Raw genomic sequence first — 25,669 nt, forward strand, 5'->3', positions numbered from 1 at the left:
CCCCGGCTATCCACTGGTTACTAGTACAGAATTCAAATCATATCCTATCGCTAACACTGGTTTATGAATACGAAAAACTGGACATTGAATTAGAAGACGAAGATGTAGATGTGGAAGTAGGATTTCGCACTTTATTCAGTACTTAATCGTTACACTAATGGATTCATGCTCATCGATTTACGGGGAAACAGTTGGCGACACTGACTAAACAAAAGAACGACCATGTGATAAATTGATTGTGATAAATTGAATTACAAAAGTTATCGCATATATGACTGTGATTGGTTGGAATTCAAAATTTCATTACACTTCATTGGTCCAAAATTGACATTAAATTGACATTAATAACATTACTCATTAACATGCCTGATCGTTAAACGAGTTTTCCCTCAACCCATTAAGAGCAAATGCTGGGTAACATTGTTAAACCTGTATTTCGCTTTTCTCAATTGGCATTACTGAATAACATCCAATTTCTTTATTGCAGTAATTGATATTCATCTATTTCAACGTCACAATGTCTGAATAGGTAATTATTAATAAATATACAATTATTAACATTCTGTGAGCGAATTTTAGGGCCATATTATTTACATTTTGATTTTATTCACGAAATAGTCCTAATAAATGTCACTCGCGGTCTGAGATTTCCCAGATAAATCCACATTCACAACTCAATAACTGCTAATGACAATGAGGCTATTTCGTTCATGTACCAGTCCACTAACAAGGAATAATAATACATTGAATTTCAACCAATTAGAATCGTCTTTCTATCACTGCAATATTATCGATTTTATAATATTATCACTTTTGTAGTTTTGTCTTGTCGCTGATGATTCGCAATTGTTTCCTTCCTAGGAGACAATTTAGAAGGTCACGACATGCCGCTACTAATAATTTAACACCAACAAACATAAAAAAGAAAAGAAAATTCAAATTTAACACAAACAGAAAAAAATAATTCACTGGTTTGGAATAAATATACAGAATTCTAGGCTATGTTGAAAGAAATTGTGAGATTCAAGAAATATCAAACTACGAAAGAAATGCTTATTTATTAGTATTTCTAAATAAAAGTACTGTACCTGTATCTTTTATAGTTCGGAATAGAATGTTATAACCTCAAACATTTGTCTAATTTTGAGGTCTCATTGATCATAATCACTGCATCTATTGTAATTACATCATATTATATTAATGTTTATATAAACATAAATTTCCCGCCCATTTTACAGAGTCGTTTCTAACGGTCATCAACGTATCATTAACTAGCGGAAGGCACTATAACGTCAGGAGCATTAACGATGGAAAAATCCAATGAATTTACGATAAATTAAACAAACGATCTCTTTGTTAAGAGCAATTGACCGTTGAGATTGAAGCTAGATAAGTTTGAAAATGAGTGTCAGTGACTTAAGCCTTTGTTACATGTAACATTTCTCAGTTTCACCAACTTACAAAAAATTGAGACGTCCAATTTAGCACATATAGAGTTTCATTGACTTGAAGTTGTGGGAGAAGATAACTTTAGCCTAAATGTTTAAAAATGTATTAAATTACAGATTACGGAATGAAATTAATATCAATTCATGTTCTTAGTTAATAATGGCAGTAACACACGCTACGTATTTCATGCATTCTTAACAGTATATGCCAGGTGGGAAATTATTAATATGAAATTACATTCAACAACAATGGACAGAAAAAAATGTTTCTTACACAATGCTTCCAAACTTTAATGCTTGGTAATTCAGTCCCAATACCGTCTTGCTAGCTTGTTTGCGTGTTAATAATATACTGTATTTCGTACTATTATTAATTTAATACTGATTTTCCTATTGTTTGCAAAATGGATTTCGGAAGAAAATCGGAGCCTTAAAACTTTGTCCGGCAGAATTTAATAATAACTTACTCCGCAGAAGGCAATGAAATATTTTGGCACGTGATTTATTGTGAAATACATACATACGACTTACAAATTTGGGATTTACTGGCAAGAAATCGACAGGAAAAAGTAGTTATACACCCATCGTCGTAATATTAACTAGAAAATTAGGGGCGTATCCATTTCTTTAAATAGATGCACCACATGAATAGAACAAATTGATCAATAGTTATCACAATGCAAATGAAACATAGAAAGTTGCATTGATAGTAGGTTTTTCAACCTCTGGAAGAAACTGAAGTCACACATGTATTCCTCCACTCCGTATCACACAGAAATTACCGTAATATAATGCAACATCGACTCATGCCTCTGCCGCTCATTTGAAATATACGTACAACTACTTCCGACTTCTACATTTTTGTTTGAATAATCATCATAGCCTTCAGATTATCATGGTAACTGGGTGAAGTTAATTTTCTTTCAGTGTTTAGGTAAATTCAACTACATTTTTGGAAAATTTACGTTTCTTTCGCAGTTTCGATAAATTCTATTACATTTACTTTTTAATTGATCATAATACGTACATTGACGTGATATACTAGAGCTATTTCTGTTATACTACTACCACAGTCTAGTATATACAATCACGAAGCTCAATACGTAGTGAATATGCATCCATAGATAGTTGCTAAACACTAGGATCGCTAATATCGCCTCATTACAGACAATGTTAAATAGTACTGGCACAGTCTATTGTTCCTAGCACCCTCACAACTCAAGTTCGTGACTAGACTGTGCTGCTACTACTGCTACTACTACTACTACTACTAGGGGCTACTACCACTATTATTATTATTATTATTATTATTATTATTATTATTATTATTATTATATCAGACTAACCTTTAGATTACCTCTGAAACTGAGTAAATTAGGTATCTCTAATTCAGTTTTTTTCGTAAGTTACTACATTACGTGCTTTTTCGGAACGTGCAACAACGATTTAAGTGCATTACTGTGGCACTCCGACATGAGACAAGCAACTGACTAAGATTAAAGTTTCTTTCTGTACATTTTTTGTAATTTACGTGCAATAACGATTAAAATGCATTACAGTGGCATTCTAGACATTGTTGTTCTTCTTCTTCTTCTTCTTCTTATTATTATTATTATTATTATTATTATTATTATTATTATTATTATTATTATTATTATTATTATTATTATTATTATTATTATTATTGTGTAGGGGTAAATTTAAAATCGCCACAGTAACTGGTTAAATTAGAAACATTTATCTTTTCTTTTATAATTTATTACATTACGTCTTGTCTTTTCAGACCGTGCAATAACGATCCAAGTACATTGCTGTGATATTCTGACTATGACGCTATATATGGAGGTGTATTTATTTGTAATTTACGTGTTTTTCCAAAAGGTGCAATAATGATTCAAATGTATTATCGTGGCATTCTAGAGCTATTCTTCATAATAATAATAGTAATAATAATAATAATACCGATATTTTATTTTGTTAAGTTTATTTATACACACTTTTTAACATCTGTGATCATATTGCGTGTTAGGATCTATGGGTATACCAGTAGGCCGTTGTTACCGTTGTTGAGCTTCTGTTTCTGTTATGTGTTGTAGATGGCTTGTGTTCATGTAACTGATTTCAAATTTTTTATTAATGTTTATGATATTGGTGACAGGCGGTGATGAATCATGGTATGTAAATTTCCAATCCGGCATTTACCTTTATGACTGAGGGAAATCATAAAAAAAACTCCAGTCAGATTGGCCGCTTACGGGGGTTTGAACCCCGGGACTTCCCGAATACAAGTCACAAACGCTGCAGTCTGCGCCAATTCATTATTGCTAATACTAGAACAGTTTCAGTGAGACACGGTAATGTGTACTCAGCCGTTTTAGTATTAATTTGGCACACGGAAAATATTAATTCTTATTCCATTTGTTTTGTATTTTTGTCCTGGCAAAATAGTTGTTTTTACGCAAATGCTCGTCGTTTATTCTCTGATGTAAATATTTATTATCACTGTGTGTCACCGAAGAAAAGCCGTAATACTGAAGGTGTGTTGCATGGTTAGGTTAGGTTTGTTTGTTATATGCAAAAATAGATATTGATCGCGTCAGCAAAATCATCCCCCAACATCTACGTAGTAAATTTAACTCCACTGTTGAGGGCTTTGATCTGGCGACCCAGTGCCGAATTACTTACGTATTCAGAGAGAAAACTAACCTAATCGTGCAACACATTTTTTATAGCGGCATTATTAATAACTTAATAACTCGATTTCTTCACGTTGGTATAATTACGAAACTGTTAAATCATTACTGCATTACTAGTCAAATCACATAAACAAATACATGTTGTTTATATTATTACTATCACTACCACTATTGATATTATTATTGTTGTTATTATCCACTAACCTGGAGATCCTTCTCTGTTGCTACGCTCACTTTCCCGTCACTCGGTCGACTATGGAGTGAAGGTTCTTGCTTACTGGCCACATGTTTTGCCGGCCGGAATGTAAACAGAGGGCCCGCGAGGTCAGACCGCGGAGAGAGATGGGGCGAGGCTGTGAGCACGGGAGTGAGAGAGACAAAGCTCTCCAAAGTGTGTCAGGGTCCGAAAATATGCGAGTGATGTCACTCCATGACGTCATCCACCACAACAAACCACCAATCGGCAAGTTACAGTCGCGGCTACGTAATCTTTATTTCCAACATTCTACATCAGCATATTAACCAGTTCAGCGGCGGCTCCACTCAGAATACAGAAAAAATAACGGTCGATTTCACAGCGTTCTTCAGGTTTTGCTTTAACAATGCTTAAACTAAAAATATTATATTTTCTTGATAAAATTTCATCCTTGTAGATCGTTCTGTACTGATCGTTTTTAATGCCAATTTTTACATAGTAAAAAAACGTATTAGTGTATTCGTCTTACATGTCGTACCAACATAACTTACGAGATATTACGAACGTTTCACGCTAGTTTGCAGTGTTCCAGCGGAGTAGAAATTCGGCCAATTTCATACCTCAGGGAAGTGTGTAGAAGTTCGAAAATGGAGTGTTATGACAGGTTAGGTTAGTTTAGACTTTTATTATGTCTTACGTACTTATTTGTGACAGGTTAGTTTACGGTAGTTTAGGGTTTTGTTATGCTTTGTATAGGCAAATCTGTGACAGGTTAAGTTAGTTTAGTTTAGGATTTTAGTGTTAGGTTAGTTTAGGCTTTTATTATGCATATACGAAACTGTGGCAGGTTAGGCTAGGTTAATTTAGGATTTCAGTGACAGGTTAGGTTAGTTTAGGATTTCAGTGACAGGTTAGGTTAGGTTAGTTTAGGATTTCAGTGACAGGTTAGGTTAGGTTAGTTTAGGCTTTTATTATCGTCAAGATGAAGGTGAAAGCGATTGAGTGTAGCGCTCTTGAAGAGGTAGGGATTTTTTGTTTTCTATGTTGGCAGTTCAAGTCAGTTTGTGTCTATTCCAAATTCGGCGGAAGTCACTCAACGCTTTCACCGTGTTCTGTTCCATAGCAGGTCTTTCACTACAAACCCAGCATTCTCCCATCTTTCCTATTTTTTGCCTTCCTCTTGCCTCCGCAATGTGATTCATTTACCTATCTTAATGTCGTATATCATCTGATATATTCTTCTGCCCTGAACTCTTCCATCGCCCTGGGCCGGGATCGAACCCGCAACCTCGGGCACAGAAAGTCAGTACTCTACCGACTGCGCCACCCAGGCCGACTAGTGACTGGGCTGGGATCGAATCGCAACTTCGGGCACAGAAGGCCAGCACTATACCGACAGTGCCACCTAGGTCGACTTTTTTTCGTATTAATACAACTGTGAAATAAATATGGTAGGACAAATCTAATACGACTTATAAAAAAATAAGACTAACAGAAGGCACAGACTAATTTAAGATTAAAGAACTGATGGAAAGGCACCAAATACAAAGGTAGAAGGAACACAACAGCGCAGCAAAAAATATTTGCATTGTCAGAAATTGCGCACATATTACATGGCATCACGCAATCGATGTATCCCAAAATCGATTCCATTAATTGACAATATCACGAGGACGAATAGAATTCGTGATTTCTTACGTAAACGGTTCACATTTTGAATGCTTAAATTTCTTTTTGTTAAGTCACTGTTTACAGTTTACGTCATACTACTATGTTTACACTGAAGTTTTCATTGTGAATTTTTCCCTAGGCTTGTTGACGTCATCCTTACCGAAACAAATGCGCCTGTTTTCGTTTCTTGTGTATGAATGTTTACTATGTAACACAGCACTGATATGCGTAAAGTTATAGTCTATGTGGATATCACATAAACATAACTAGTATCGCCAACTTAGTGGATATTCCTCTAAATGTATGCATTTTTAAATCTAAGAGGGGAAAGTTTTGAAGAGAAAATAGTTAGGGTATTTTAGGAGAGAAAAATAAATAATAATCATTAAGCTTAATATGATCAGATAATCATCATCATCATCAAACCATCATAGAATTGGGCCGTATCACATGTTCTGATCTCACTCATCCACCCTTCAGAGAACGCCCATGATTTCTGTTCTGTGGTCTGTTTTCGTGAATTAAATTATGAAATTCTGTCCCTGTTCATTTTCCAAAAATGTTGAATGCAGATAGATTTGTACTTATTAATTTTTGTCACAATTGGTTCAGTTTTTGAATAAGCCAGAGATTTGTTTACTATGTTTAATTTGACCTTTTTTTTTCTACTACCGCTGCATACCGGTACTTGTGTTGTAGGCCTATATCATATATTGTGCTTCTTGTTGTTTTGCTTTTTTTTTTACGACGAAGTCTGTGACACCTATGTATGTTCTTTTTTGGTAAATAAAGACAGTTAAGAGAAGGTCAATGGTTGGATAGAGAAGAGTGGTTTCTTACAGTTCGAAAATTGTACTGATTTGTCTGTCAGAAGATGTTAATATACATTGTAAATTGACTGAATAAATAAAATAAATACACAATTATTATTATTATTATTATTATTATTATTATTATTATTATTATTATTATTATTATTATATATTCTTTGGTTTGTTCTTCTGTGGTTACAAGGCAACCGTTATCATAAAATGACAATCGATACAAACAGCTGTTAGAGGGGAGGCCATTTTTTCTATATATGTAATGCTTAAACCAACCCCGAGCCATAAGCTTGAAATGGTGGAACGAAAAAGGTGTATTAGTATGGCCGTCAAATTACCCATAGTTCATCACTTTTTCCAGTGTGTTTATGAGCTGTTTTGTTCATATTATTACGATTATAAATTGTTTCGTATTGTTGTGAATATTTCAGAAGTGTAGTCAAGTTCAGCAGGAGTTATTTTCTTTTATAAATAAGCTAATATTCTGTTCGGCTCAACTGTAGAATATGTCTGTTGATACGTCCCCCTATGCTTCAGCATATGAAGGAATGCCAACATCCTTCTTGATAAGAGAAAGAATGTGGAAATGAAGTGTTCAGTCCATATCACAACCATAACACTTTTAATAAATATACTGTGAAACATACATTGATATAATAATCTGCTAGTAGTCCTGTTACCTCCGGATCCATTCTAATGCGTTTACGTATGACTAAAACCGATAGTAGCAATTTAATATTTGGCAATTGGCGGTATTTCGCGGTGGATTATGGGGCGTAAAAGGTATAATTTGACGTCATATCCGTCGCACCGATTTCAAGCATATTTGGCTTGAAGTACTCCCTCCTTTTTTATCTTCTCAGGCTTAAACGCAACAACTTAACCAAAGGGTTTCATGTATATAACTTGTCTTCCCAACTCTGCATAAGTCTCGTATAAAAACTATACACGGTTTATTAGTAAGACCGTTAATGTCTAAAGGCTTATTTTGTAAATAATTATGTAAACCTGCTCCAAATGATTTGGGAACGAAAATATGTTAACATTGCATATTTCCTTATTTTTCCAAAATAAATTTCATATCTCGACAATTTTCTTCATATTATGCTGGCTTATAATATTATAATCCAGGTTGAGAGCTAGAATGAGCCGCCACTGTCATCACCTTTCCTGCTCCCTCCGCGGGACATGGACAGAAAGATGAATGGCGCTCTGATAGAGTTCCGACATGTTTATCTTCGTTGCTTCAGCAATTCTATGTCATGGCATAAGAATAAGTTACTGATTTTATTTGAAGTGGACGTAGTGCTGAAGTGCGTGGAGGCCGTGGTCGAGGGTATGAATCCCACCTGGGACATTAATGTTCGTCCTTGTCAAAATGATATCCAGTGGAATTGAGGTGAAGGCCTGGCATCGTACGGATATCAAACCATGGATAAATAAATATAATCCACCAGGCGTTACAGCATGTATGTTGTTTGACATACTCCATTATAATAATCCAGAGTTGTTTGATAGAAGCTGGAGAAGCAATGAGATTGATATGTACGGGCTATTCTATAACATGAAATCGATCAGTAAAAAACCTCGCATTTTTTATACCATAATTTTTTCCCTATTTATACAAGGTGCTGAGGAGAGTGCATTTTCAAAAATATACTATCGAAAGTCAAACGGTTTTCGTATTGTTGAGCGACAAATTTAGCGTATTTTATAAAAACAAGCCTCTTTCAGCGCTCAGAACTCTGGAACCATTTATTGCAGAACATTGAACGAGAGCTCATTTTGAAGCTGACATTTGGTAGGTTATGATAAGAAGTAATACTAATTTTTATTGTATACAGTGAGGGAGATAATCTGATTTTACTTATTTTTAGGCTTTTTGCCCATTTGTAAAAATGTAAAAAAAATTGAGAAAAAACCTTGCATTATTAAGAGGGATTCGGCATTGTTTGCTTAGTGTCACGGCAATAAGTTTCGAGGGTATTAAATAAATTATTTTCATATGCCTGGACTTGAACGGCGCAGTACCGCTCGCACTGGCCCAGAGATGAAGATAAGCGAGCGTTGGGCGTCATTTTACTCCTGTTTTTATGAAAACCTGTGATAAAGCTAGCCCAGCTATGCGCTACTAGACGAAACATCACGTGTTTGCTTATCTCGACTAGATCCCGCCTCACAGTCAGCTGGTTAGCTCACGCGCGTACTATTAATTTTCTTTATTTGATATTTTCAATACTTTCTTAACAACGGTGCACCAGTAAAAAATATGTGTTTATTTGTACTTTGAATGCGGAATCTAACCATATATTTTAAAAATATTTTTTCGTGGGCAAAGGCGTCTTAATGAAGAAAAATCTAAATTTCTCCATTTCCATAAAAAGTAAGAAAAACTGTTTACATGTCAATATAAACTTTAACTTTTCAGCATCAAAATAAACCATGATTTTGATCATTGGGTGAAAGGGTTTCGGAGCCACAACAGTTTAAATTTGCTAATTTTATGAAAATACGATAAATTTAAATATTTTTAATTTAAACACTATGAAGTTCTAATGCTCAAACTTTGCACAAAGCATTGTATCACAGTTGTCTATGGACAGAAAAAGTTTCATTGTATTTAAAAATTGCAAGGTCAATTTTCTCTATATTTCGGTCGATTTGAGATGGAATAGCCCGTATGTACGATGCCAGAGTTATCTTTTGCTCAGGAAAACCCCTAAGTGTGTGGTCTAACAAGCCTTTTCTATCTTGGAATTTACAATGGCGTTCAGAGATGATTGGTTTGTTTCAATTTATTTAGAGACGACCTAAACAATCAGTGCGGTCTGTTATATTAACGTCTCCGTTACAGATCTCGTATTTTATCTCTGCTTCTGTGCAACGTCACTTATGTATGCGGCGTTGAGGCCCATAACACACTTGCAGAGTTTTCTCCAGCGAGAAATGTGTTGCGAGAAAATTAAAAAAATGATAACATGGATTCAAATGGACGTCCACACACTGGAAGAGATTCTCGCTCGAGGCAAAAACCTCGCGCGATTTTCTCGCTGGAATCGGTAGCTCAGCGAATTTTCTTGACACATTTATCAAAGATGTTTGACATTTATACTCTTTATGACGATTGAATGTAGAAAAAGATATCACAGGTGGCGATGAATTGTATTGTTTTTATTTGAAAATGAGGAAAGATGGCTGATAATTGCAGTCAAAAACTTATCGAACTTGTACGATGTCACCCGTAAGCCTATTTATATGATACACGGGATGAAAACTATAAAAACACGAAACTTAAAGAAGAAATCTGGAGATTATCTGAAAATAAATAGGGCTATATTTTATTTTGATGAGATTTAATAGTATTAATTAAACATTTGAAATAATGTATCTATATGTCATAACAATTTACATAATTTTAATCACAACATAGCAAAGGATCCTTTATCATATCATGAATGGCAAAAAACTGTGGTCCATTGAACCTGAAATAACGCCTAAACGTATCATCATTCAAATCGAAACCAGTGTCCAAAACTCGCCCTTATTTTCGTAAGATACAATGTGATTTTCAGATATTTCTGGCTTTAATTTTAGGCCTACTTTTTCTTTTCATTAACAAAATATGTTCATGTAACTCCATTTCCTCATCATCTGAATACTCAGATTCAACATAGCGTTCGTACGTAATTTGTAAAGTATGACAATATACTTACAGGTTATATATTTAAGTACGACAATATACGTAAATACAAAACCTATAATATTTCTCCCAACGAGTCATTACTATAATCAGAAAACTGCTTTCTGCATGAAGGCAGTGCATAGATGATCATAGCGAGATGTGATCAGTGATAGCGAGAACTCGCCAAGTGTGTGGAGGAGGCTCTTCGCCTCTTTCTCGCAACACATTTCTCGCTGGAGAAAACTCTGCAAGTGTGTTATGGGCAAAGCTCGGATCTTGGGGACTTGTGTGTCGTGTGCTTGAGTAAGGTTACAGGCATAACGTACACAAAGCTCACGCTGCAAGTGCTCAGGGACAGTCGTTTGTACTAAGAAAGTGGTCACATCGAATGGCAAGAAGACGAACGAATAAACTGTGTCACGTCGAAGCCAATGACATTAAGAGAATTACAGGTAAACGGTCTGTTTGAGGAATTAGAAAATACGTGTTATTCGAATGGGTGTTATGGAAGTTTGAAAATGCATTTCTTAAATTTTAGGTACAGAATTTCGTGGAAGAATTCTGAGGAGATACATTATTTTCTTCTAATGCAGAGTTTATATCTTGTAAGTTGTACCACACATAAACTAGAGCTGGAAACGGGCATTCATTGAAAGACATTGCAGTCCTTTAAATTGATGGAGAATTTGTCCATAGCCATGGATCAAGTCGTAGAGGGACCTTCCCTAGTAGTGATACACTAATTGAAAACTATTTGCGAGAAAAATTTAGGATATACTTATCTTTCTCAGATACGAGATCTGCTGAAAATCGAACAGGAAACAGTGACAGTGAAATATTCAGTATTTTATTTAGGCCCAAGACTTTATAATAAAATTTCAAACCATTTTACAAATTTGAAATTTTTTAAAATTGAAACTTTTAAAAAAGAATTTTGTAAAATTATCCATGATATATAATAGTAACAAATGTACTTTTTTTACCTTTTATTTCTATCGACTATATTCATGTTTTTATTGAATATCACTGGCTTCTGTCGGATTGTCAATTTATATTAAATGTGTATTTTTCTCTCGTTTTCCCTTTCTTCTTTATTCTTGCTCTTGTGTTGTACTTATTGGTTTGAATTAAGTTAATTATTGTATTTAGTAAACTGTCCTTGTAAATTTTATGTTATATTATTCACTAAGACCACACCGTACACGAGCCTGACTCTAACGGTAGTGGCTAGAAACATTTTTATTTTATAAATGCAATTTGTACTCACTAGGTAGCTAGTTAAAATAAATAAAATAAAAAAATTAAAGTTTACTCCCGTCACTTCATGTGACGTGGAAATAAGTTTCCTTCGTTTCAAATCATGTTTAACTAACAGACGAAGAATTTATGGGTTCGAAAATCTTCGAATGCATGTAGTCATACACTGTAATGAAATGTACAGAGCAGAATTGTAAATTTGATGTATTTTGCATGTTTATATATATATATGCTATAAAATTAGATGTTTCAACCTATCATAATATTATCATTATGTTGTTCCAGCCAGGAACCACTTTTATAGCAGACCTGACAGTACCTCCGTGCTGGAAGCGGGAGTTTGTTGACATTGAAGTCCGGTAGCTTAGCCACGTTCAAAGACACAAGTCCCCAACTTCCGAGCTTTGGTTATGGGCCTAAAGTGAGGAGATGGAAGGAAAGTTGTAATGTTTTCAATACGCTGACGCCCACGTTGTAAGAGAAGCCATTCGAAATTTAACTGCCACTGACCGGCAGAGATATAATCCGAGCAGTGTTGCCAACTGGACGGAAATTCCGTCAAAACTGACGGAATGGAAATTCCGTCAAAACTGACGGAATTTGAAAGTAGCGGACGGGAAAAGAATGGCTTTGATGGGTGACGGATTTTCTGGCGTAATTTACGATTTACATGATCTTTTGATTTTTTAACTGCTGTCATTTTAATTGTTTAATTTTCGGAGGATTTTACTTTTTCTTGAACAGCCCTGCCTGTGCCTTCCATGTTGAAGAATCCCCTTTTTCAGATTTCCTCGTAATCAAGTCAAAGGTTGACGAATTATTATTTTAATCAAAATTGGTAAGTACGTTGTGTTAAAATTTGCTTTTTATTTGTATATTGGCCTACATATATTGAGTGGATTTTTTTTTTAATTTTGACGGATTTCCAGGTGTTAGACTTACGGGGATACAATTTACGTGTTGGTAACACTGAATCCGAGATCTGTAATTCATATTAAGAAACCAAAGATTATGTAAGCATATAAAAATGTCAATATTACTAATAATCCAATAATTATACAATTAATGGCAAGTAAAATGTCACAATCACAAAATTAAATAAAATTAATGCAAGTAGAAATGATTGTTACGCTTCACCGAAACGGACGTCAGAATAAGTTCATTATAGAACTGATGTTCAGAAATATCTGACCTAGAATTTTCTGATCTGCAAGCGCACTTTCTAACTACGGAATAATTCAGAACCGAAGATATAACAAATGAACCAATTTTAAAATATTTCCACCAGTTCTCAGTAGGTGACACTTTCATTGGAACGGGTAAATAATGTGTTTGTAGAAAATAATGATGCAGATTAAGTATACAAATAATAATATCAGCTGTTTTCCACAGAAACCTAATGCTTTTTATAATTACCAGAGGGGGGATGAAATTTTGAATTCTATAATGTAGGTCTTTTTGTGTACGATTGGCGACACTGAATGTTATCTTCGCACTGCATCTATATAGCTCAACAGATGAATTGTTTATGCTTGTAATTTGAATTAATTTGCATGATAGGGTAAAGTTCCCTAATTCCGTGATAGGTTTTTTCACTGAATATCACGGGATTGGGTGTCTTGCTAGGAAGTTCACCGATGTCTCAAAAGTAGGCGAAAAATGCACTCTTTAAAGAAAGATGTCTGGCACTATTCTCGAACGGCAAAGTTTTGACGGACATTCAATTTTAAAAAAGTATCACGGGATTAGGGATATCACGAAATTAGGTAACTTTACCTGTGTTGTCAATTTTTGTATATCATTGTGGTATACCCGGAAACGAGAAAGTCAATAATATTGCAAAACAGGCAACATATTTGCAACCAAGACCTCTTCAAGTGATATCTCTATCCAGTGCTTTTGCTTCAGTAAAGTCTCATTTTACAAACCTATGGATCAACAATAGGCTCTCTTCTGACAAAGGAAAAATTTTACAGTCTGTACAAAAGAAACCAAATGACCTGGAAATGTACTTGCCCAGACATGTTCAAACTTTTTTAACAAGAGCCAGAACAGGTCACATTGTCACTCAATTGTACCTACACCTATTTCACATTTCTGATAATCTTACTTGTCTGTCAACTGATTGAATTGTTTATGCTTTTAAATTGAATTAACTTACTTGCTATGTATTATATTTTATAGCTCAACTGATGAATAATAGTGTAGGTTTGTAAATTTAATAATCTGATTGCTATGTATTGTATATTTTTTGTAGAGCCACCAACGTAGCTCAGTAGCCAGACTCGCTTCGTCATGAGTTACCTGAAATCCTTCTTACAGTTGGAGAAAATATCGGAAAAACCCAACCAAGTAATCTCGCAAACGGAAATCGAACCCACGCCCGAGCGTAACCTGAGATTCCAAGTCCAACCTCACCATCCTTAAGCTACGTCAGAGGCCGTATCGTCCGTTTATTTCAACTAAAATTAGTCCATTTGAAAATAAATCGCAATACCTTCCAGCAAAAATAACGACTTGATGAGGTAAACTCTCTAGAGGTTCGAACGCTATTTACGTGTGCAGTGATCCGAATTGCGTAATCCCCCAAGTTGTCTGTGACCCAGTCGCGTTGTGGTGAGGTTGCAGGACCTCCGAAAGGCTGCGAGAAGACCTTGGAGGCATGCGACCGTCCTGCCGTTCTCCTTTCATCTCATGGTCCGCATAGCTCTTAATATCGCACGGGAATGCAGAATTCGTTAGCGGATCGACGTCACTACCTTTTATTATTTTGTTCCAAGGACGCCTAGTCTTACGTGGTCACAAATCCAACCGACCACCCAGCAGACCACTGCGTACTCTATGTTCATTCATTCAGCTACCCACCCACCTTTCGATAGGCCTACCTTTATGAATCCATACTTCCATCCATTCTTCATTTCATCCATTAATTCGCCATCTTTCCATCCATACCTTATTCATTCGTTAAATCATTAATCTAGTCATCCATTCACTCACTCATGCATCCCACTCGTCCAACTTTCCAAACAATCACAACACCTACCAAACCATCCTTTAAGTTCGATCCATTCCACCACCTACGCATCCATTCACGAGCGCATCATTCCATCCATTTATTCATTCTCCCATCGATCTCTTCATTCCCCCATCCATCTACTCATTCTCCCATCGATCTCTTTCTTCCCCCATCCATCTATTCATTCTCCCATCGATCTCTTCATTCCCCAATCCAACTATTCATTCTCCCATCGATCTCTTTCTTCCCCCATCTATCTATTCATTCTCCCATCGATCTCTTCATTCTCCCATCCATCTATTCATTCTCCCATCGATCTCTTCATTCCCCCATCCATCTATTCATTCTCCCGTCGATCTCTTCATTCCCCCATCCATCTATTCATTCTCCCGTCGATCTCTTCATTCCCCCATCCATCTATTCATTCTCCCATCCATCTATTCATTCTTCCATCGATCTCTTCATTCTCCCATCGATCTCTTCATTCCCCCATCCATCTATTCATTCCCTCATCCATCTATTCATTCTCCCAGCCATCTATTCATTCTTCCATCGATCTCTTCATTCTCCCATCGATCTCTTCATTCCCCCATCCATCTATTCATTCTCCCATCGATCTCTTCATTCCCCCATCCATCTATTCATTCTCCCATCGATCTCTTACTTCCTCCATCCATCTATTCATTCTCCCATCGATCTCTTCATTCCCCCATCCATCTATTCGTTCCCCCATCCATCTACTCATCCTCCCATCCATCTATTTATTCTGCTATATACCTATTCATTCTCTATTCATTGTCTCATCTACTTATTAATTCTCCCATTGTTTCATCTACCTTTTCATTCTCCTACCCACCTATTCATTCTGTCAATTACCTATTCATTCTCCCATCCATCTATTCATAGTCACATCTACCTATTCATTCTGCCATATACCTATTCATTCTCCCATTCATCTATTCATTGTCACATCTACCTATTCATTCTCCCATTCATCTATTTATTCTGCCATATACCTATTCATGCTCCCATTCATTATTCATTGTCACATCTACCTATTCATTCTCCCATCCATCTATTTATTCTGCCATATACCTATTCATTCCCTATTCATTTTCCCATCTACCTATTCATTCTTCCATCTACCTATTAATTCTACCATTGTTTCACCTACATTTTCATTCTCCTAACCATCTATTTTTTCTGTCAACTACCTATTCGTTCTCCTATCCATTTATTCATTCTGTCAATTACCTATTCATTCTCCCATCCATCTATTTATTCTCCCATCTACCTACTCATTCTCCCATCCATCTATTTAGTCTTCCATCTACCTATTCATTCTCCCAGCCATCTATTCATTGTTCTATCTACCTTTTCATTCTCCTATCCATTTATTCATTCTGTCAATTACCTATTCATTCTCCCATCCATCTATTTATTCTCCCATCTACCTAATCATTGTCCCATCCATCTATTTAGTCTTCCATCTAACTATTCATTCTCCCATCCATCTATTCATTGTCCTATCTACCTTTTCATTCTCCTATCCATCTATTCATTCTGTCAATTACCTATTCATTCTCCCTTCCATCTACTTATTCTCCCATCTACCTACTCATTCTCCCATCCATCTATTTAGTTTCCCATCTACCTATTCATTCTCAATCCATCTATTCATTGTTCCATCTACCTTTTCATTCTCCTATCCATCTATTCACTTTGCCAATTACCAATTCATTCTCACATCTATCTACCCATTATCCCATCCATCTATTCATTCTCCCATCTAGCTATTCATTCTCCCATCCATCTATTCATTCTTCCATCTACCAATTCATTCTCCCATCCATCTATTCATTCTTCCATCTACCAATTCATTCTCCCATCCATCTATTCATTCTTCCATCTACCAATTCATTCTTCCATCCATATATTCATTCTCCCATATAGCCATTCCTTCTCTCATCTACCAATTCATTCTTCCATCCATCTATTCATTCTCCCATATACCCTTCCTTCTCTCATCTACCAATTCATTCTTCCATCCATCTATTCATTCTCCCATATACCCATTCCTTCTCCCATCTACCAATTCATTCTTCCATCCATCTATCCATTCTCCCATATACCCATTAATTCTCTCATCTACCAATTCATTCTTCCATCCATCTATTCATTCTCCCATATACCCATTCCTTCTCCCATCTACCAATTCATTCTTCCATCCATCTATCCATTCTCCCATATACCCATTAATTCTCTCATCTACCAATTCATTCTTCCATCCATATATTCATTCTCCCATATACCCATTCCTTCTCTCATCTACCATTCATTCTTCCATCCATCTATTCATTCTCCCATATATCCATTCATTCTCTCATCTACCAATTCATTCTTCCGTCCATCTATTCATTCTCCCATTTACTTTTCATTCTCCTATCCATTGTTCGTTCTGCTAATTACCTACTCATTCTCCCATCCATTTATTCATGCTCTAACTTGCACTTTTATTCTTCCACTTATTTACTTATTCTTCCATCCGTTGGTTCATGCTCCAATTTACTTTTTTATTCTTCAATTTATCTTCTCATTCTCCTATTTATTTACTCATTCTCTCACCCATTTATTCATTCTCTCATCTACCTTCTCATTCTCCCTTCCATTTATTCAATTTCTTATCCATTCTTCCACTCATCTAGTCATTTTTCCATTCCATCTACTTAATCATTCTTTCGTTTATCTATTCAACCATCAAGTTACCGATCCATCTACTCAACTAACCATCTTCTCATCCATCCATCCATCCAGCCATTCGCACACACATTATTAATTCATTTATGCAGTCTTGTATAAACTCAAGTCATTCATCTTTATTATTATTCTGTCCATCTGTCCATGCATTATACAACATATTCATGCGTTTCATCCTCAAGTGATTACAAATATAGAATTACATAGAATTAAAAAAACTCATACATCCATCTAGTCATCCACTACTAGACGCTGGAGTCTCCCTGTGCTTCCGTTAAGTTTTGGGAAATGTCCTGCCATGGCCCATGGCCTTAAGTTGAACTAAACTGGAATGTGAAAACTTTTGATAGGAAAACAGGCGGGTGTTAGCGAATGTACGAAATTAATTGCGTATTTTGAGGTGCTATCTGCAGCTGGTTCCTTGAATGTAGGCCAAGTCGCCACCTGCCTTCAGAGGGCGTAGCGTCACTTTCCCCTCGACATGCAGGATGCAGGTGAAGACGTACAGTACAGTATGCTGTTCGTTGTTCATGCTTTCATTCGGCTTCACTAATTTTATGTCTGTAATTATTATAAATAAACGTCCATCTCTACTGTAGGTTCTCACTATTAATTCGGAGGATCCGGGTTCAATTCTCGGCAGAGATATAGCGATTTCTCTTGACTAGAGATGGTAGATTTTCGCAACCACGATAAATGCGAAATGTGCCCAAACGCTGACAAAAATTAGTACCTGCATGTTAAGTACGTATATCACTATAGGTAGGAAGCTCGTACCTAAACAACAGATTTCAGTTGAGTACAGCGAGGAATATAGATGTCACCCGCGCCGCGACCTGCTACCGCTCGCTACACACGATACGCAGTTCACATAAACAACGCATAGTATCATTCTTTGTAGCTGTGTACAGTCGTGAATAGTTTGAAGAATATTGTAATTTATATTAATAGTTTAGGTTCTGAACAAAGTGAACTATTATGTTATTAAATTGTGTTATTTACAGCCCACGAAAATGCCAGCATTCGAAACTCAAGAAAATTCACTTAAGAATTGCAAGTTTAACGTACCTAAATATATATTAAATTAATTAATAAAAAAAGAAAATAAGTAAATAAATTATGGCATAGGCCTAACTGTTAGTTGAATGTAAGGAAGAAAGAAACCAGTAAACGAAATAAATATGAAATAAATAGGAAAAAAAATAAAACAATCAGTTAAATAGTGCAAAAATGTAAACATGTAATAAAAATGTGAAATGAACAAACTGAAGAGAGCTAATAAAATAGTGAAATAAAGAAAATAAATAAATGATAAAATGAATGAAAATATAAAGAAATGCAGCTGAATAAATTAAAAAAAGGAAATAAATACATAAAGGAAGAAAGAAAGGAAGAAAGAAAGAAAGGAAGAAAGAAAGAAAGAAAGAAAGAAAGATGTCAGAATACGACTGAAATCAAGGCTATCTCTAGTAAAGGCTGAGGCTTTAGACTTGGCAACTCCGCCTTCGCGGTCGGCCGATGTGCTGTTCTTAGAAAGAGTCTTATCTAAACACGATGGACTGAATGAAGCTGAACTCTTTAGCGATTTAAATATCACATTTCATGATAACGAAATATTATACTGAATATTGCTTTTCTTCAGATTGTGTTCTAATTATAGAGTATGTCTAACCTAATGCAATCAATCATGCATAATCATTTACAATGCATTTTATTAGCACTCAAGGGTTGGCAAATTCCTAAACAAAACAAATACAATGAATACAATTCACATATTAAATCTTTAACATGTTCTAACTTTTCATATAACTTGTCTATCAAGTTAATTAAAAAACTGTTATCATTATTAATGACATCATGAAAATTGTCACAATATTTAAACGCCGCCTGTAACTGGCTCCATTCACTTGGAACAGAGTTCCTAAAAATAAGTTTGTTGTCAATAAGTACACTTGCATTAGGCATTATTCCACCGTTGACATGAACCTCAGTACTAAGATCCTTATTTATTCTAATACTAAAACCAACCTTAGGAATAGTTGTAAAATCTAATTTATATAAGATATAAATACTGTCAGTTGTATGTACACGCCAGTCTTGCGGATAAGACAGAACCTTCGAACGCATATTTAATAAAAAGTTTTCATAGGAAGTAACTTTATTTTCCTCTTCAATTCATCTTTTCTCGTCTTCTTCTGCAGTCTTCAGTCGCTTCTCCACTTCCTTTTTTCTTTCCTCCGGAGATTTTCTTTTCACACTCTCGTTAATGCTGAGGTAAGAAGACACGCCAGGGTACAGTTTTGGAACTGCACTTTTACTTAAAATACGAGTTCCAAGTACACGTTCACATTGTTTTCCATTCTTATCTACATATCTTTCAACTGTAATTAAGTCGGAATCACGAAAATGTTTTATGCACACAATGGATCTGTCATTTGGTTTCCAATTGTCACGTGGAATAGCACGAATTCATTCTTGTCTAAGTGTATTTGTTTAGGGAATTTAAATGATCGAACATAGCCCTCCGTTTTAATTGACGAGGCATAATTGCTTTTATACCCGGGTACCACACAGGAACTAGGCATTTTCACATACGAACACAAATATAATCTCCTACTTAGAACCGCTAATTTAACATTCTAATGACAAGCATCACAGATAACTTCCTTGCAATAAAGGCGCGAGTGACCGACTGTAGCACGTCGCTCCGACGTTGCCAATTTTCACACGCCGCAGCCTTTACTAGAGATAGCCTTGCTGAAATACATAAAGAAAGGAAGAAGGAATGAATGAATGAAAGAAACAAAGAAGGGAAGAACATAAGGAAAGGAAAAATGACTTTAGGAGGAAAGGAAAAAGAGATGATAGATAAATAGATAAATAAATAAATAAATAAATAAATAAATAAATAAATAAATAAATAAATAAATAAATAAATAAATAAATAAATTCATTAATTGAAGGAGTGAGTGAATTAAAGAAAAAAAAATAATGAAAGAATTAAAACGGCAAAGAATAAAATAGCAATGGGAAACGGAAAGGAGGAAAAAGAAGAAGGGAAGAGAGATGAATGGGAGAAGAGGAAGAGAAATAAAAGAATGAATAAAGGAATGGAGAGTGAAGGAAAGAGGAAAAAAGAAAGAATCCAGAATAATACAATGGAAGGAGAAATGAATGAGTGAACGAAAGAGCGAAGGAAAGAAGGAAGAGACAAAGACAAGAAGAGAAAATAAAAGGAGAAGAGAATTAAGGAGATGAAGAAGAAACCATGAAACTTTGAAAGAACGAAAAATGGGTTGGAAGGGATAGAAAAGGGGAGAAAAAATTAAAGGTGAAGTAGTTGAGTCAATGCATGAAATAATAAGAAAAGGAAGGAAAGGAAAAGAGAATTAAATAAAGGGGAAAAGAAGGAAGGGCAGAGCGAGTGGAGCGCTGAATTAAAGAAAACGAAGAGAAAGAAATCGAAAGAAGAACGCACCGAATATTATGAAAGTAAACTGCGAATCTCTTTTAATGGGACGATTACTAATACTTGTGACTGCATCCCAAGAGAATAAACACATCGTTTTTAGTCGTGAGTGCAAGAAAGATGCTAGCACGTGTTTATGTCTGGGAAAACCTTGTGTGCGATGACATATATCTAGAAATAATTGTCAACGTAAGACAAATATTATCTCATCCGAAGCCGCCACTGGAACGTAGGAAAGTGAGAAGCTATTTTCAACCAGATGGGTGCAGCATTCATATTCTGTAACCGGTCGATAAGACCTCCAAAGGAGGTCAAATGCTGGCCTCAAATTGGTAAACACGGGTCAAAGTTCAGCACCCTGATATTATGCAGTCTGCGTGTCCCGAAGCAGTATCAGTCCCTAACCAACAGAAAACTCAATGGTTGCCTATCTAGACTCTGGGATACGCCCGTCGCAAATCAGCTGGAAAGACTGACCAGAGATACCGGTTAAGGTAAACCAGGGTAAGTGTGCGCATCTAGTGTATTATTGTCTGTGGAATCTATTGTATTATAGATGAAATATTGAAAAATTGTTTAATTAATGATAGTATTATACGGATTATAAATTCAGCAAATGGACTTTAGAAGAAGACAGTAAACAAATGAAATTTTATTTTTTTTTATGCTCGACCATGCCGAAATGTAGTAATTATACACCTGGTAGCAGTCCTTTAATGCATGTCATTAAAGTACACCTACTCATTAAAGTACAGGTCTTCAGCCAATGACAAGTCAGCTTTGTACCGTTACATCGATTATTCTCGGACATGCAATCGACAGACAATTAGCGAAAAGTCACGGAGGCTGGAAATCCAATACTGTCGCAGAAGGTTATGTTCTGTTACTATAATAATTAGCGTTAATTGTAAATAATATTCAAATAAATTCAATTTGTCATCTCGTTTTTCAATTCTAAATCAATTTCCAGGTTATATCAGACTAATGTTCATTCTTATCTGTGCCAAGGTCAATGACATTCGGCCTCGGAAAAAATCAATACTTTCGCCTCTGCGCACATCTCACAATTCAGGTCAGTTCGCACATAACCATAAAAAGACCTAATTTTCAATACTTTCAAGTTAGAAATATGGTCGAGCATAAAAAGTCGTATGAAACTTGCCTATAATGGTAATTTTCATACTTGCGTCTTAATTACTGCCATTATAGGCTCGTTGCATAATGTACGAGTACTATTTAAGGAGGCAAATGCACACTCTTAGCCGTACAAGCGGGTAAAAGTAAGCATAAAGAGTTTGCAGTGATTAAGTTATTTAACAAACATTTTAATTCACGCCGAATTTCTTTTATATGAGGAGACTTTTGAGACAGACCTAGAAATTTTCAGGGTTTAAAAACACTTATAACTGAGTTTTTTTACACTACTCTAGAACACAATGCCCACAACAGAAACATTTCGTAATAAATTTAACTAAAACTGTAGAAACGAGAAATAATAGACAATGATTACAAAAAAGGCTCAAGAACAATAGTTCCATACAAATGCTCCAAATCCTTCGTAACTTGAACATAACTGGCGCACTCTTACCTGTGGACACTCTTAGCCGAATAAAGGGGAATACCAGAAGAACTAAGGGAATAAATGGAGACTAGGGAAATACAAGAAGAACTAGGGGAATACAAGAAGAACTAGGGGAATACATGGAGACTAGGGCAATACAAGAAGAACTAGGGGAATAAAAGAAGAACTAGGGGAATACATGGAGAACTAGGCAAATACAAGAAGAACTAGAGAAATACAAGAAGAACTAGGGGAATACAAGAAGAACTAGGGAATACAAGAAGAACTAGGGGAATACATGGAGAACTAGGGAAATACAAGAAGAACTAGGGGAATACAAGAAGAACTAGGGAAATACAAGAAGAACTAGGGGAATACAAGAAGAACTAGGGGAATACATGGAGAACTAGGGGAATACAAGAAGAACTAGGGGAATACATGGAGAACTAGGGAAATACAAGAAGAACTAGGGAATACAAGAAGAACTAGGGGAATACATGGAGAACTAGGGCAATACAAGAAGAACTAGGGGAATACAAGAAGAACTAGGGGAATACAAGAAGAACTAGGGGAATACAAGAAGAACTAGGGAAATACAAAAAGAACTAGGGGAATACAAGAAGAACTAGGGAAATACAAGAAGAAGTAGGGGAATACAAGAAGAACTAGGAGAATACATGGAGAACTAGGGAAATACAAGAAGAACTAGGGGAATACATGGAGAACTAGGGAAATACAAGAAGAACTAGGGAATACAAGAAGAACTAGGGGAATACATGGAGAACTAGGGAAATACAAGAAGAACTAGGGGAATACAAGAAGAACTAGGGGAATACGTGGAGAACTAGGGAAATACAAGAAGAACTAGGGGAATACAAGAAGAACTAGGGGAATACATGGAGAACTAGGGAAATACAAGAAGAACTAGGGGAATACATGGAGAACTAGGGAAAAACAAGAAGAACTAGGGGAATACAAGAAGAACTAGGGAAATACAAGAACTAGGGGAATACAAGAAGAACTAGGGGAATACATGGAGAACTAGGGAAATACAAGAAGAACTAGAGGAATACAAGAAGAACTAGGGGAATACATGGAGAACTAGGGAAATACAAGAAGAACTAGGGGAATACATGGAGAACTATGTAAATACAAGAAGAACTAGGGGAATACAAGAAGAACTAGGGGAATACATGGAGAACTAGGGAAATACAAGAAGAACTAGGGAAATACACGCAGAACTAGGGAAATACAAGAAGAACTAGGGGAATACAAGAAGAACTAGGGGAATACATGGAGAACTAGGGAAATACAAGAAGAACTAGGGGAATACATGGAGAACTAGGGAAATACAAGAAGAACTAGGGGAATACATGGAGAACTAGGGAAATACAAGAAGAACTAGGGGAATACAAGAAGAACTAGAGGAATACAAGAAGAACTAGGGGAATACATGGAGAACTAGGGAAATACAAGAAGAACTAGGGGAATACATGGAGAACTAGGGAAATACAAGAAGAACTAGGGGAATGCAAGAAGAACTAGGGAAATACAAGAAGAACTAGGGGAATACAAGAAGAACTAGGGAATACAAGAAGAACTAGGGGAATACATGGAGAACTAGGGAAATACAAGAAGAACTAGGGGAATTCATGGAGAACTAGGGAAATACAAGAAGAACTAGGGGAATACAAGAAGAACTAGGGAAATACAAGAAGAACTAGGGGAATACAAGAAGAACTAGTGGAATACATGGAGAACTAGGGAAATACAAGAAGAACTAGAGGAATACAAGAAGAAGTAGGGGAATACATGGAGAACTAGGGAAATACAAGAATAACTAGGGGAATACATGGAGAACTAGGGAAATACAAGAAGAACTAGGGGAATGCAAGAAGAACTAGGGGAATACATGGAGAACTAGGGAAATACAAGAAGAACTAGGGAAATACATGCAGAACTAGGGAAATACAAGAAGAACTAGGGGAATACAAGAAGAACTAGGGGAATACATGGAGAACTAGGGAAATACAAGAAGAACTAGGGGAATACATGGAGAACTAGGGAAATACAAGAAGAACTAGGGGAATACATGGAGAACTAGGGAAATACAAGAAGAACTAGGGGAATACAAGAAGAACTAGGGGAATACATGGAGAACTAGGGAAATACAAGAAGAACTAGGGGAATACAAGAAGAACTAGGGAAATACAAGAAGAACTATGGGAATACAAGAAGAACTAGGGGAATACAAGAAGAACTAGGGGAATACAAGAAGAACTAGGGAAATACAAGAAGAACTAGAGGAATACAAGAAGAACTAGGGGAATACATGGTGAACTAGGGAAAGACAAGAAGAACTAGGGGACTACATCGAGAACTAGGGAAATACAAGAAGAACTAGGGGAATACATGGAGAACTAGGGAAATACAAGAAGAACTAGGGGAATACATGGAGAACTAGGGAAATACAAGAAGAACTAGGGGAATACAAGAAGAACTACGGGAATACATGGAGACTAGGGAAATACAAGAAGAACTTGGGGAATACAAGAAGAACTAGGGGAATACATGGAGAACTAGGGAATTACAAGAAGAACTAGGGGAATACAAGAAGAACTAGGGGAATACAAGAAGAACTAGGGGAATACAAGAAGAACTAGGGGAATACAAGAAGAACTAGGGAAATACAAGAAGAACTAGGGGAATACATGGAGAACTAGGGAAATACAAGAAGAACTAGAGGAATACAAGAAGAACTGGGGGAATACATGGAGAACTAGGGAAATACAAGAAGAACTAGGGGAATACACGGAGAACTAGGGAAATACAAGAAGAACTAGGGGAATACAAGAAGAACTAGGGGAATGCATGGAGAACTAGGGAAATACAAGAAGAACTAGGGGAATACATGGAGAACTAGGGAAATACAAGAAGAACTAGGGGAATACAAGAAGAACTACGGGAATACATGGAGACTAGGGAAATACAAGAAGAACTAGGGGAATACAAGAAGAATTAAGGTTATACATGGAGAACTAGGGAATACAAGAAGAACTAGGGGAATACATGGAGAACTAAGGAAATACAAG

At 36.0% G+C, this 25,669-nt stretch overlaps 1 protein-coding gene across 2 annotated transcripts in view; it reads right to left on the reverse strand.

Annotated features, from left to right (window-relative positions):
- Window positions 1-25,669, reverse strand: part of Ude (Uracil-DNA degrading factor) — a 65,806-nt gene that overhangs the window by 15,034 nt on the left and 25,103 nt on the right. The window contains exon 1 of one of the 2 annotated variants that reach the window (XM_069832495.1): window positions 4,349-4,503. The exons of the other annotated variant lie outside the window; for it this stretch is intronic. The gene's annotated coding sequence lies outside the window, so the exon portion shown is untranslated. Of the gene's footprint in view, window positions 1-4,348; window positions 4,504-25,669 lie in introns of those variants that run through there. 2 annotated transcript variants of the gene reach the window in all.

This window comes from Periplaneta americana, chromosome 8 (assembly GCF_040183065.1).
Source record: "Periplaneta americana isolate PAMFEO1 chromosome 8, P.americana_PAMFEO1_priV1, whole genome shotgun sequence".
Lineage (NCBI taxonomy): Eukaryota > Metazoa > Arthropoda > Insecta > Blattodea > Blattidae > Periplaneta > Periplaneta americana.